Genomic DNA, 13963 nt, shown 5'->3' with positions numbered 1-13963 from the left:
GTTTTTGCCCATTCAGTGTGATATTGGCTGTGGGTTTGTCATAAATAGCTCTTATTATTTTGAGGTACGTTCCATCAATACCGAATTTATTGAGCGTTTTTAGCATGAAGGGCTGTTGAATTTTGTCAAAGGCCTTTTCTGCATCTATTGAGATAATGATGTGGTTCTTGTCTCTGGTTCTGTTTATATACTGGATTATGTTTATTGATTTGCGAATGTTGAACCAGCCTTGCATCCCAGGGATGAAGCCCACTTGATCATGGTGGATAAGCTTTTTGATGTGTTGCTGAATCCAGTTTGCCAGTATTTTATTGAGGATTTTTGCATCGATGTTCATCAGGGATATTGGTCTAAAATTCTCTTTTTTTGTTGTGTCTCTGCCAGGCTTTGGTATCAGGATGATGTTGGCCTCATAAAATGAGTTAGGGAGGATTCCCTCTTTTTCTATTGTTTGGAATAGTTTCAGAAGGAATGGTACCAACTCCTCCTTGTACCTCTGGTAGAATTCAGCTGTGAATCCATCTGGTCCTGGACTTTTTTTGGTTGATAGGCTATTAATTATTGCCTCAATTTCAGAGCCTGCTATTGGTCTATTCAGGGATTCAACTTCTTCCTGGTTTAGTCTTGGAAGAGTGTAAGTGTCCAGGAAATTATCCATTTCTTCTAGATTTTCCAGTTTATTTGCGTAGAGGTGTTTATAGTATTCTCTGATGGTAGTTTGTATTTCTGTGGGGTCGGTGGTGATATCCCCTTTATCATTTTTAATTGCGTCGATTTGATTCTTCTCTCTTTTCTTCTTTATTAGTCTTGCTAGCGGTCTGTCAATTTTGTTGATCTTTTCAAAAAACCAACTCCTGGATTCATTGATTTTTTGGAGGGTTTTTTGTGTCCCTATCTCCTTCAGTTCTGCTCTGATCTTAGTTATTTCTTGCCTTCTGCTAGCTTTCGAATGTGTTTGCTCTTGCTTCTCTAGTTCTTTTAATTGCGATGTTAGAGTGTCAATTTTAGATCTTTCCTGCTTTCTCTTGTGGGCATTTAGTGCTATAAATTTCCCTCTACACACTGCTTTAAATGTGTCCCAGAGATTCTGGTATGTTGTATCTTTGTTCTCATTGGTTTCAAAGAACATCTTTATTTCTGCCTTCATTTCGTTATGTACCCAGTAGTCATTCAGGAGCAGGTTGTTCAGTTTCCATGTAGTTGAGCAGTTTTGATTGAGTTTCTTAGTCCTGAGTTCTAGTTTGATTGCACTGTGGTCTGAGAGACAGTTTGTTATAATTTCTGTTCTTGTACATTTGCTGAGGAGTGCTTTACTTCCAATTACATGGTCAATTTTGGAGTAAGTACGATGTGGTGCTGAGAAGAATGTATATTCTGTTGATTTGGGGTGGAGAGTTCTATAGATGTCTATTAGGTCTGCTTGCTGCAGAGATGAGTTCAATTCCTGGATATCCTTGTTAACTTTCTGTCTCGTTGATCTGTCTGATGTTGACAGTGGAGTGTTGAAGTCTCCCATTATTATTGTATGGGAGTCTAAGTCTCTTTGTAAGTCTCTAAGGACTTGCTTTATGAATCTGGGTGCTCCTGTATTGGGTGCATATATATTTAGGATAGTTAGCTCTTCCTGTTGAATTGATCCCTTTACCATTATGTAATGGCCTTCTTTGTCTCTTTTGATCTTTGATGGTTTAAAGTCTGTTTTATCAGAGACTAGTATTGCAACCCCCGCTTTTTTTTGTTCTCCATTTGCTTGGTAAATCTTCCTCCATCCCTTTATTTTGAGCCTATGTATGTCTCTGCGTGTGAGATGGGTCTCCTGAATACAGCAGACTGATGGGTCTTGACTCTTTATCCAGTTTTCCAGTCTGTGTCTTTTAATTGGAGCATTTAGTCCATTTACATTTAAGGTTAAGATTGTTATGTGTGAACTTGATCCTGCCATTATGATATTAACTGGTTATTTTGCTCGTTAGTTGATGCAGTTTCTTCCTAGCCTTGATGGTCTTTACATTTTGGCATGTTTTTGCAATGGCTGGTACCGGTTGTTCCTTTCCATGTTTAGTGCTTCCTTCAGGGTCTCTTGTAAGGCAGGCCTAGTGGTGACAAAATCTCTAAGCATTTGCTTATCTGTAAAGGATTTTATTTCTCCTTCACTTATGAAACTTAGTTTGGCTGGATATAAAATTCTGGGTTTAAAATTCTTTTCTTTAAGAATGTTGAATATTGACCCCCACTCTCTTCTGGCTTGAAGAGTTTCTGCCGAGAGATCTGCTGTTAGTCTGATGGGCTTCCCTTTGTGGGTAACCCGACCTTTCTCTCTGGCTGCCCTTAAGATTTTTTCCTTCATTTCAACTTTGGTGAATCTGGCAATTATGTGTCTTGGAGTTGCTCTTCTCGAGGAGTATCTTTGTGGCGTTCTCTGTATTTCCTGGATTTGAATGTTGGCCTGCCCTACTAGGTTGGGGAAGTTCTCCTGGATGATATCCTGAGGAGTGTTTTCCAACTTGGTTCCATTTTCCCCCTCACTTTCAGGCACCCCAATCAGACGTAGATTTGGTCTTTTTACATAATCCCATACTTCTTGCAGGCTTTGTTCATTTCTTTTTCTTCTTTTTTCTTTTGGTTTCTCTTCTCGCTTCATTTCATTCATTTGATCCTCAATCACTGACATTCTTTCTTCCAGTTGATCAAGTTGGTTACTGAAGCTTGTGCATTTGTCACGTATTTCTCGTGTCATGGTTTTCATCTCTTTCATTTCGTTTATGACCTTCTCTGCATTAATTACTCTAGCCATCAATTCTTCCACTTTTTTTTCAAGATTTTTAGTTTCTTTGCGCTGGGTACGTAATTCCTCCTTTAGCTCTGAGAAATTTGATGGACTGAAGCCTTCTTCTCTCATCTCGTCGAAGTCATTCTCCGTCCAGCTTTGATCCGTTGCTGGCGATGAGCTGCGCTCCTTTGCCAGGGGAGATGTGCTCTTATTTTTTGAATTTCCAGCTTTTCTGCCCTGCTTTTTCCCCATCTTTGTGGTTTTATCTGCCTCTGGTCTTTGATGATGGTGATGTACTGATGGGGTTTTGGTGTAGGTGTCCTTCCTGTTTGATAGTTTTCCTTCTAACAGTCAGGACCCTCAGCTGTAGGTCTGAGATTGCTTGAGGTCCACTCCAGACCCTGTTTGCCTGGGTATCAGCAGCAGAGGCTGCAGAAGATAGAATATTTCTGAACAGCGAGTGTACCTGTCTGATTCTTGCTTTGGAAGCTTCCTCTCAGGGGTGTACTCCACCCTGTGAGGTGTGGGGTGTCAGACTGCCCCTAGTGGGGGATGTCTCCCAGTTAGGCTACTCAGGGGTCAGGGACCCACTTGAGCAGGGAGTCTGTCCCTTCTGAGATCTCAACCTCCGTGTTGGGAGATCCACTGCTCTCTTCAAAGCTGTCAGACAGAGTCGTTTGCGTCTGCAGAGCTTTCTGCTGCGTTTGTTATTGTTTACTGTGCCCTGTCCCCAGAGGTGGAGTCTACAGAGACAGGCAGGTTTCCTTGAGCTGCTGTGAGCTCCACCCAGTTTGAGCTTCCCAGCAGCTTTGTTTACCTACTTAAGCCTCAGCAATGGCGGGCACCCCTCCCCCAGCCTCACTGCTGCCTTGCCAGTAGATCACAGACTGCTGTGCTAGCAATGAGGGAGGCTCCGTGGGTGTGGGACCCTCCCGGCCAGGTGTGGGATATGATCTCCTGGTGTGCCTGTTTGCTTAAAGCGCAGTATTGGGGTGGGAGTTACCCGATTTTCCAGGTGTTGTGTGTCTCAGTTCCCCTGGCTAGGAAAAGGGATTCCCTTCCCCCTTGCGCTTCCCAGGTGAGGCAATGCTTCGCCCTGCTTCAGCTCTTGCTGGTCGGGCTGCAGCAGCTGACCAGCACCGATCGTCTGGCACTCCCCAGTGAGATGAACCCAGTACCTCAGTTGAAAATGCAGAAATCACCTGTCTTCTGTGTTGCTCACGCTGGGAGTTGGAGACTGGAGCTGTTCCTATTCGGCCATCTTGCTCCGCCCCATGTACACTTTTCAAAAGAAGACATACAAGTGACCAACCAACATATGAAAAAATGCTCCACATCACTAATTATCAGAGAAATACACAAATCAAAACCACAATGAGGTACTACCCCACACCAGTTAGAATGGCTATTATTAAAAAGTCAAAAATGGCTACCATTAAAAAGTCAAAAAACAACAGATGCTGGTGTGGCTGCAGGGAATAGGGAACACTTACACACTGTTGTTGGGAATGTAAATTTGTTCAGCCACTGTGAAAAGTAGTTTGGAGATTTATCAAATAACTTAAAGCAACCATTTGATGCAGCAATCCCATGACTGGGTATATACCCAAAGGAAAATAAATCATTATACCAAAAAGCACATGTATTTATATGTTCATCACTGCGCAATTTACAATAGCAAAGACATGGAATCAACCTAGGTGCACATCAAGGGTGGATTGGATAAAGAAAATGCAGTTCATATATGCTGTAGAATACTATATGGCCATAAAAAGTGAAATAACGTCCTTTCAGCAACATGGACAGAGTTGGAGGCCAAAATCCCTAGCAAATTAATGCAGAAACAGAAAACCAAATACCACATGTTCTCATTTGTAAGTGGGAGCTAACCACTGAGCACACATGAACATAAACACAGGAACAATAGACACTGCGCACTACTAGAGAGGGGATAGAGGGAGGGGGCATGGGTAGAAAAACTTCCATGAGTATGTAACAAAGCTGTACATGTACCCTCTGTGTCTAAAAGTTGAAATTTAAAATAAGTAAACAAGTAAAATATTTAGGAATAAATCTAACAAAAAAGTGTACACTAAAAACCGCAAAACATTGTTGAAGGAAATATTAAAAGATCTAAATAAATAGAAAAGAATTCCATGTTCATGTTCATGTTCATGGATTGGAAGACTTAAGAGAGTTAAGATGGCAATAATCCCAAATTGTTCTACAGATTTGTTGCAATCTCTATCAAAACCCCAACTAGTTTCTCTCTCTCTCTCTCTCTCTCTCTCTCTCTCTCTCTCTCTCTCCCCCCCCTCTCTCTCTCTCTCCCCCCCCCCCTCTCCCTCTCTCTCTCTCTCTCTCTCTCCCGTGGCGGAAATTGACAAGCTGCTCTTAAAATTCAGATAGAAATGCAAAGGACCCAGAATAATTAAAACCATCTTTAAAAGAAGGAAAAAGGTATGAGAAGGACTCATACTTCTGATTTCAAAACTTAATAACAAGCAACGTAATTAAGACAGTGTGGTATTGAAATCAGAATAGACATACAGGTCAATGGAATATAACTTAGAGTCCCAGAAATAAACACATGCATATATATATGGTCTAATTAAAAAAAATAAGGAAAGGAGAGCATTTTCAACAAATGATATATGACAACTGGATATTCACACGCAAAATAATGATGGGCTCTTATATCACACTATATATAAAAGTCATCTCAAAATGGATCGTCAACCTATGAGCTAAAACTATGTATCTCTTTGAATGAAGCACAGGAATAAATCTTTGTGACCTTTGATCCAGCATAGTTTCTTAGCTATGACACCAAAAGCACAAACTACAAAAGAAAAAAATAGATGAAAAGACTTCGTCAAAATTTAAAACTTATTTTCTTTAAAAAACACAAGAAAGTGAGAAGACAACCCTCAAAATGGAACAAACTACTTGCAAATCATATCAGGTAAAGGAATTCCTTTCAGAACATACACACACACACACACCCCTTACAACTCAGTAATAAAATAAGAACAAACAACCCAATTGAAAAATAGGCAACGAATTTGAAAAGATGTTTCTCCAATGAAGATGTACAAATAAATACTAAACACATGACAAGGTGCTCAACATTATTAGCTAGGGAAATACAAACCAAAACCACAATGAAAGGTCACTTCACACCCACTAGGATGGCTATAACAAAGAAGACACATACTAACAAATGGTTAGAATGTGGAAAAACATTGAGTTGCTGGTGGGAATGTAAACATTATGAGGCCATTTGTAAAAACACTTTGGCAGTTTACAAAAAGTTAAACAGAGTTGCCATAAAACCCAGCAACTCCACTCCTAGGTATGTACCCAAAGTAATTGAAACCGTATGTCCAAAGGAAAACATGTACATGAGCGTTCACAGCAGCATTATTCACTATAGCAAAAAACAAACAAACATGTCTAAATGTCTATCGACTGACAAATAGGTACATTAAATGTGATATTTCCTTACAATATATTTTCAGCAATAAAAAATGAGTGAAATATTGGCATTTGCTGTAAAGTGGATGGACCTCAAAACACTATACTAATTGAAAGAAGCCAGACATAATGTGCTACATGTTAGCTGTTTCCATCTATATTAAGTGTCCAGAATAGGTAAATTTATAAATATAAAAAGATTAGTGGTTGCCAGGGACTGGGGAGAGGAACAGCAGGTGGTAGAAATGGAAAGGGTAAGTGGCTGATGGCTGATAATGAGTATGGAGTTTGTTTTGAGGTTGATAAAAATGTTCTCAAAGTAGATAGTGATAATGATTGCACAATTCTGTGACTATACTAAAAAAAAAAAAACAGATGAAAAAATAAAAAACAAGCTAAATACATGGAGAACTGGCCAGGTGCGGTGACTCACACCTGTAATCCCAGCATTTTGGGAGGCCAAGGTAGGCAGATCACATGAGATCAGGAGTTTGAGACCAGCCTGGCCAACATGATGAAACTCTGTTCCTACTAAAAATACAAAAATTAGCTGGGGGTGGTAGTGGGCGCCTATAATCCAAGCTACTCAGGAAGCTGAGGCACAAGAATCGCTTGAACCTGGGAGTGGAGGTTTGCAATGAGCCGAGATCGTGCCACTGCACTCCACCCTGGGCAAAAGAGTGAGACCCTGCCTCAAAATAAATAAATACATAAACAAATAAAATAAATGGAGAGCTGTTCCATATTCATGGATAAGAAGACAGTATTGTCAAGATGTCAGTTCTTCCCAACTTGACCCATATATTCAATGCAATTCTAATAAAAATCCCAGCAAATTATTTTGTGGATTTTTATAAACTGATTCTAAAGTTTATATGGAGAAGCAAATACTCAGAATAGCCAACACAATATTGAAGTAGAAGAACAAAGTTGGAGGACTAACGCTATGTGAGTAAACAAGACAGCATGATATTGGCAAAATAATAGAAATACAGATCAATGGAACAGAGTAGAGAGTGCAGAAAGAGACCCACATAAATATAGCCAAAAGACATTTTGCAAAAAAATATATATATATATGTACAAATGGCAAATAAACATATGAAGAAATACTCAACATCATACATAATTGGGGAATTGCAAATAAAAATGATAATGAGGTACTACCACATACTTATTAGAAAGGCCAACACCAACACCAAATGCTGGTAAGAATGCAGAGCAGTTGAAACTCTTACTCATTATTGGTCGGAATGCAAAAATGGTAGCCACATTGGAAGACAGGTTATTTCTTACAAAACTAAACATATTCTTACTTTACCATGCAGCAATTGGGCCTCTTGGTATTTTCCCAGAGTTGAAATTTCACATTCACACAAAACCCTACACATGAATGCTTATGCAAGCTTTTTTCATGATGACCAAAATTTGGAAGCAACCAAAATGTCTTTTGGTAGGTAAATGGAAAAACAAACTGTGATACCTTTACATAATAGAATATTATAAAGTGCTAATAAGAAATGAGCTATCAAGCCATGCAAAAACATGGAGGTACCTTAAATGCATATTATTAAGTGAAAGAAGCCCATCTGAAAAGGCTACATATGGTATGATTCTGTCTATATGACACTATGGAACAGGCAAAATAGTGGAAACAGTAAAAGGATCAGTGGTGGTCAGGGGTTGGAAAGAGGGATGAATATGTGGAGCATGGAGGATTTACATGGCCAGGAAACTATTCTGTTGGTTACTATAATTGTGAATACATACCATTTTATATTTGTCAAAATCCATAGAATGTACAACACCAAGAGTGAACCCGAATGTAAACTATGGACCTTGGATGACAATGTATGTCAATGTAGGTTCATTGATTGTATAAATGTACACTCTGGATTTTGATAGCGGGGGAGGCTATATGTGTCTTGGGGGCAAGATGTATGTATGAAACCTCTATCATCTGTTCAATTTTGTCCTGAACCTAAAACTGCTTTAAAAAATAAAGTCTACTTTTTAAAATGTCAATTTCAAGGTCTTAGAGCTAACCAAACAAAATGATATTATCAGAACCCAGTGCAAGATTTGGAACAATTCAGATTCATAGTTGCCTCCAAACTCACAGCAGAAACTCAGTGTCACAGGTAGACAAAGAAGAGGGAACCTTTTAGTGTTAGCCTATCTGGTTTGACAACCATTGTATGCCAATTATCTGAACCTGTGACCTATAACCATAATGTTAATTGAGATAACTGTTATTGTGAAGAGGTTGATTATACTGTGTTTAATATGTGGCAGATAGGGGTTGGAAATCACCTATACAAGTCTCCCCTCTCAGAGAGCGACACTTGAAATCTTGGTACTTCATTACTAAATTTAGAAAGTTACAGGTTGGCAGGTTCAGTTTCCAGTTACTGTGATTTAGTGAACTGACTGGTTTTGATTTCCCACAAGGATAATCAAAATCTGTTAATTTCCATTTCTCTTTTGAATCCCTCTTTTTTTTTCTGGCACTAAAGGGCTGATCTGAGTGTGGGTTCTGTTTATTATATAATTTTCACACTGTCTCCTATGTGGACGTTTCAAGCCCATACCATCGCGACTCATGCCACTGTCTAGTGCTGTGAAACTGCTTAGGCCTATCAAACCTGCCTCTCAATCAAGATTTCTTCCTTTGTTTCAACTTAAGAATTGTCTTCAGCAAATATCTAAATTGAAACTGCTTCTAATGTTTCTGAGCGACAATAGTCTTTTGTTCTTCTTGGGGTTGGCTGAACTTCTGGCATCTGAGAGGTCAATGCCTTTTATCAGTTTTAGAAAATTCTTGAGCTTTGTCTCCTCAAGTAAATACTGCTCCTCTCTTTCCTCTCTCTTTCAGGGACTGCAATTAATCATTTATTAGACATTTTTACTGTGTTTTTGAGGTCTGTTATGTTCTTTTCCTTTTTCTCTGTCCTCCAGTTTGGATATTTTCTATAGACCTGTCTTCCAGTTCATGCATCCTGACTTCTGCTGTACTCAGACACCTGATGGTTTAAAAGTATGTTAAGCACACCCAAAACGTTCTTATTTCCAGTTATTGTATTTTTTTTTTTTTTTTTTTTTTTGAGACAGGCTGGAATGCAGTGGTGTGATCTCGGCTCACTGCAACCTCTGCCTCCCAGATTCAAGCAATTCTCCTGCTTCAGCCTCCTGAGTAGCTAGGATTACAGGTGCTTGCCACCATGCCCAGCTAATTTTTGTATTTTTAGTAGAGATGGGGTTTCACTGTGTTGGTCAGGCTGATCTCGAACTCCTGACCTCGTGATCCACCTGCTTTGGCCTCCCAAAGTGCTGGGATTGCAGGTGTGAGCCACCGTGCCCAGCCTGTAATTTTTAGTTTTAGAATATTTGTTCAATGATTTTTTTTACAGATTCCAATTCTATACTGAAGCAAATTACCCATCTTTCATCTTTGTCCATCTTTTCTTTTATTTTCTTAAAACTATTAATTATAGTTATTTAAAGTCCTGGCCAATTCTAATATCTAGTTCTGTTTCTATTAACATTTTTCTCTTAGTGTTTAGTCATTTGGATTTGATCTTTTGCATGGCTCATAATTATTTTATATTGGATCCCAGATACTGTATAAGAAAAAATTGTAGACTCTGGATAATATTATCTACCTCTAAGGAGTTTCTACTTTCTACTCCTAGAATATAGAAAGAATAGTGGCAGATAACTTTGATCCTGAAAAGGCTTGGTTTTAGCTTTGTTAGATCTATTTTACTTCAGTATTATATTGCTCTTACTCCAAGGATGTGCTGAGATCTCAACTGAAAACCCTGGGTATCTAGGTACCTATTCAAGGCTTGAAGTCCAACTTCTGTTGGATGCTGAAATCTTCACTTACCTCATTAGACCCTAAACTGCTGTTTTCTTTCTTTCTTTCTTTCTTTTTTTTTTTTTTTGGCATCCTTCTTTGTGCATGCTGAGTGTAGGAACTTAGATCACTATCATGATGGCAATTTGCACAGATTGTTGAGCTCCTCTGCAATTGTCCCCTCTCGGAGTTTGCCCTCAATCAGAGGCACTTTGGTAACCCTCAACTTTGACCTTTGATATGATTTGGCTCTGTGTTCCCACTCAAATCTCATGCTGAACTGTAATTCCCACTGCTGGGGGAGAGACCTGGTATTAGGTGATTGGATCATGGGGGCAGATTTCCCCCAGGCTGTTCTCATGGTAGTGAAAGTGAGTTCTCATGAGACCTGATGGCTTAAAAGTATGTGGCAGTTCCCCCCTCTCTCTTTCCTGCTCCAGTATGGTAAAACGTGCTTGCTTCCCGTTCACCTTCCACCATGCATGTAAGTTTCCTGAGGCCTCCCAGTCATGCTTCCTGTTAAACCTGAAGAACTGTGAGTCAATTAAATCTCTTTTCTTCCCAAATTATCCAATCTCAGGTAGTTCTTTATGGTAGTGTGAGAACAGACTAATACAGCCTTTTATTCCTCAGCCCAGAAAAACTGCTCTGTGTGTGTGTTTTTTGTTGTTGTTGTTGTTTTTGGTTTTTTTTTTTTTTTTTTTGGCTTTTATTATCTTGCACTTAGTTTTGAGCATTCCCTCAAGAGAAATATTCCAGGGTAAACACTGAGTTCACCTCATGTGCCTTCTCTCCAGGATCATAGCTTTAAGCTCTGCCTGCTTTAGTTACTCTTAAATGCCTCCAAAGAATTATAGACATAGATATACAGATACTCCTAGGCTTATGATGGGGTTATATCCCAATAAAAAGAAGTTGAAAATATTGCAAGACAAAAATGCACTAAATACATCTAACCTACCAAACCTCATAGCTTAACTTACCCTATCTTAAATGTGCTCAGAACACTTATGTTAGCCTACAGTTGGGCAAAATTTTCTAGTGCAAAGCCTATTTTATAATAAAGTATTGATTATGTAATTTGTTGAATACTGTACTGAAAATGAAAAATAGAGTGGTTCTATGGGTATTCAAAGTACAGTTTCTACTGTTTGTCACTTTCACACCATTGTAAAGTCAAAAAAATTTAAGTCAAACTATTGTAAGTTGGGGACCATCTGTATATGTATAAATGCATTATTAATGACAGGGATACATTCTGAGAAATGCATCATTAGACAATTTTATTGTTGTATGAACATTCAGAATATATTTACACAAACCTAGATGGTATAGCCTACTACACTCCTAGCCTATTGCTCCTTGGCTGCAAACCTGTACCGCATGGTACTGTACTAAATATTGCAGGCAATTTTAACTCCGTGGTAGGTATTTGTGCATCTAAACATGGAAAAGGTATAGCAAAAATATGATATTATAATCTTATGGGACCACCAGTTGCATAGGCAGTCTGTCGTTGATCAAAACTTTGTTATGGCCGGGCGCGGTGGCTCACGCCTGTAATCCCAGCACTTTGGGAGGCCAAGGCGGGCGGATCACAAGGTCAGGAGATCGAGACCATGGTGAAACCCCGTCTCTACTAAAAATACAAAAAATTAGCCAGGTGCGGTGGTGGGTGCCTGTAGTCCCAGCTACTTGGGAGGCTGAGGCAGGAGAATGGCAGGAACCTGGGAGGCAGAGCTTGCACTGAGCCGAGATCACGCCACTGCACTCCAGCCAGGGGGACAGAGCAAGACTCCGTCTCAAAAAAAAAAAAAAAAAAAAAACTTTGTTATGAAGTTCATGACTATATATATATATACACACACACACACATATACAAATATGTAAATATTTATATATATTTTATCCCACTTTCCCCCTGAAGTGGAGGTTTAGTTTGATATATACTACTCCATGTTGGCTGGAGTTGGAGGTCTCAGTACTTCATAGCAGTAATGAATGCTATGGGCTTGCAGTAACTTCACTGAACTGTTTATCTGTCACAACTACAAAAGATGGCATATTCTCTATAAGTTATGGAGCCCCATTCCTTTTAATTTGTGTATTAGATAAAATCTACCACGTGTCTCTGGGCAAAACCAAAGTCTGAATCTCTAAAATCTAAGGCCATAATCAAAACTAGGTAATTTATAAATCTGGAGTCATATAATGGGGATTCCTTTTCAGCCTGCATTTGGATAAACCACATGAACCCGAGTTTAGCCCTACCGCTCAAGGCCATTGTATATAGTTGTGCAGGCTTCAGTGGGTAAGGTACTATTTATATAGGTTAAATGGCGGTTAAGTGCAGTGCAATGTGGTGACCTTGATACCACAAGTTTTTGTTTGTTTTTTTCTTAGATCTGAATTCCTTTGTTGGGGGGAAAGAAACTAGGGGCAACTGATCTGGCATTGCCTACCTATGCCTGACATGAAATTCACCAGGACCTCTCAGAGAATACCTTTAGTTAAATTAAGCAATAGGATTAGAAGCCTCATTGCAGAAAATCTGGTAAAGAATGATTGGGAAGTTAGAAAGTGTAGAAATCAAATGAATACAATATATTAAGCAAATTGGATGTGAAGGGAAGTGAGAGATATGGTGATAGGTAGAGAGGGAAGGACTTTGTTTTAGGGATGAGGAGAGTTAAACATGTTTGTGGGCTGGGGATAAAGCTAATGGAAAGGGAGAGGAAGAAGATACAAAAACAAGAAGAGATAATTAAGAATTTTCTGGTAGAAGTTGTTAGATAAAGAGCCCAGATAAGACAGATTGGACAAAGATAAGGTGAGGTAAAGATAAAGCTTAAGTTAGGAGGCTTAAAAGAAATAATGGGCCAGGTGAGTGGCTCACGCCTGTAATCTCAGCACTTTGCGAGGCTGAGATGGGAGGATCACTTGAGGTCAGCAGTTCGAGACCAGCCTGACCAACATGGTGTAACCGCATCTCTACTAAAAATACAAAAATTAGCCGGGCGTGGTGGCAGATGCCTGTAATCCCAGCTATTCAGGAGATTGAGGCAGCAGAATCGCTTGAACCCAGGAGGCAGAGGTTGCTGTAGGCCGAGATCGCGCCACTGCACTCCAGCCCTCTGAGTGACAGAGTGAGACTCCATCTCAAAGAAAAAAAAAAAAAAAAGAAAAAAAATTAAAAAATAAAAGAAAGAATGATGAGATACCTGAAAATTCCATTTTCTGGAGGCAGCTGGAATCATGATAGAAAAAAACCATTTAAAAATACAGTAAAGAGGCCGGGTGCAGCGGCTCACGCCTGTAATCCCAGCACTTTGGGAGGCCGAGGCAGGTGGATCACGAGGTCAGGAGATCGAGACCATCCTGGCTAACACGATGAAACCCCGTCTTCACTAAAAATACAAAAAAAAGAAAAAAAGAAAAAAAATTAGCCAAGCATGGTGGCGGGCACCTGTAGTCCCAGCTACGTGGGAGGCTGAGGCAGGAGAATGGCATGAACCCGGGAGGCAGAGCTTGCAGTGAGCTGAGATCATGCCACTGCACTTCAGCCTGGGTGATAGAGCAAGACTCCATTTCAAAAAAAAAAAAAAAAAAAGAGTATATATATATATGTGTGTGTGTGTGTGTGTGTGTGTATGTGTGTATATATATGTGTATATGTATGTGTGTGTGTGTATATATAGAGAGAGAGAGAGAGTAAAGAAGTAGAATTAATGACTGGATGAGATGGGTAAGGGAGAAATAAGTCCCTTACAACTTCTAGTTTGAGGATTGAGCAGCTGGGTAGATAGGGCTGGGGTTAAAACACAGAACCTAGCAACAGATTTGTAAGGAAGGATGAG

Source organism: Chlorocebus sabaeus, chromosome 20 (genome assembly GCF_047675955.1).
Source record: "Chlorocebus sabaeus isolate Y175 chromosome 20, mChlSab1.0.hap1, whole genome shotgun sequence".
NCBI lineage: Eukaryota > Metazoa > Chordata > Mammalia > Primates > Cercopithecidae > Chlorocebus > Chlorocebus sabaeus.
Note: the sequence above shows the minus strand (reverse complement) of the source record.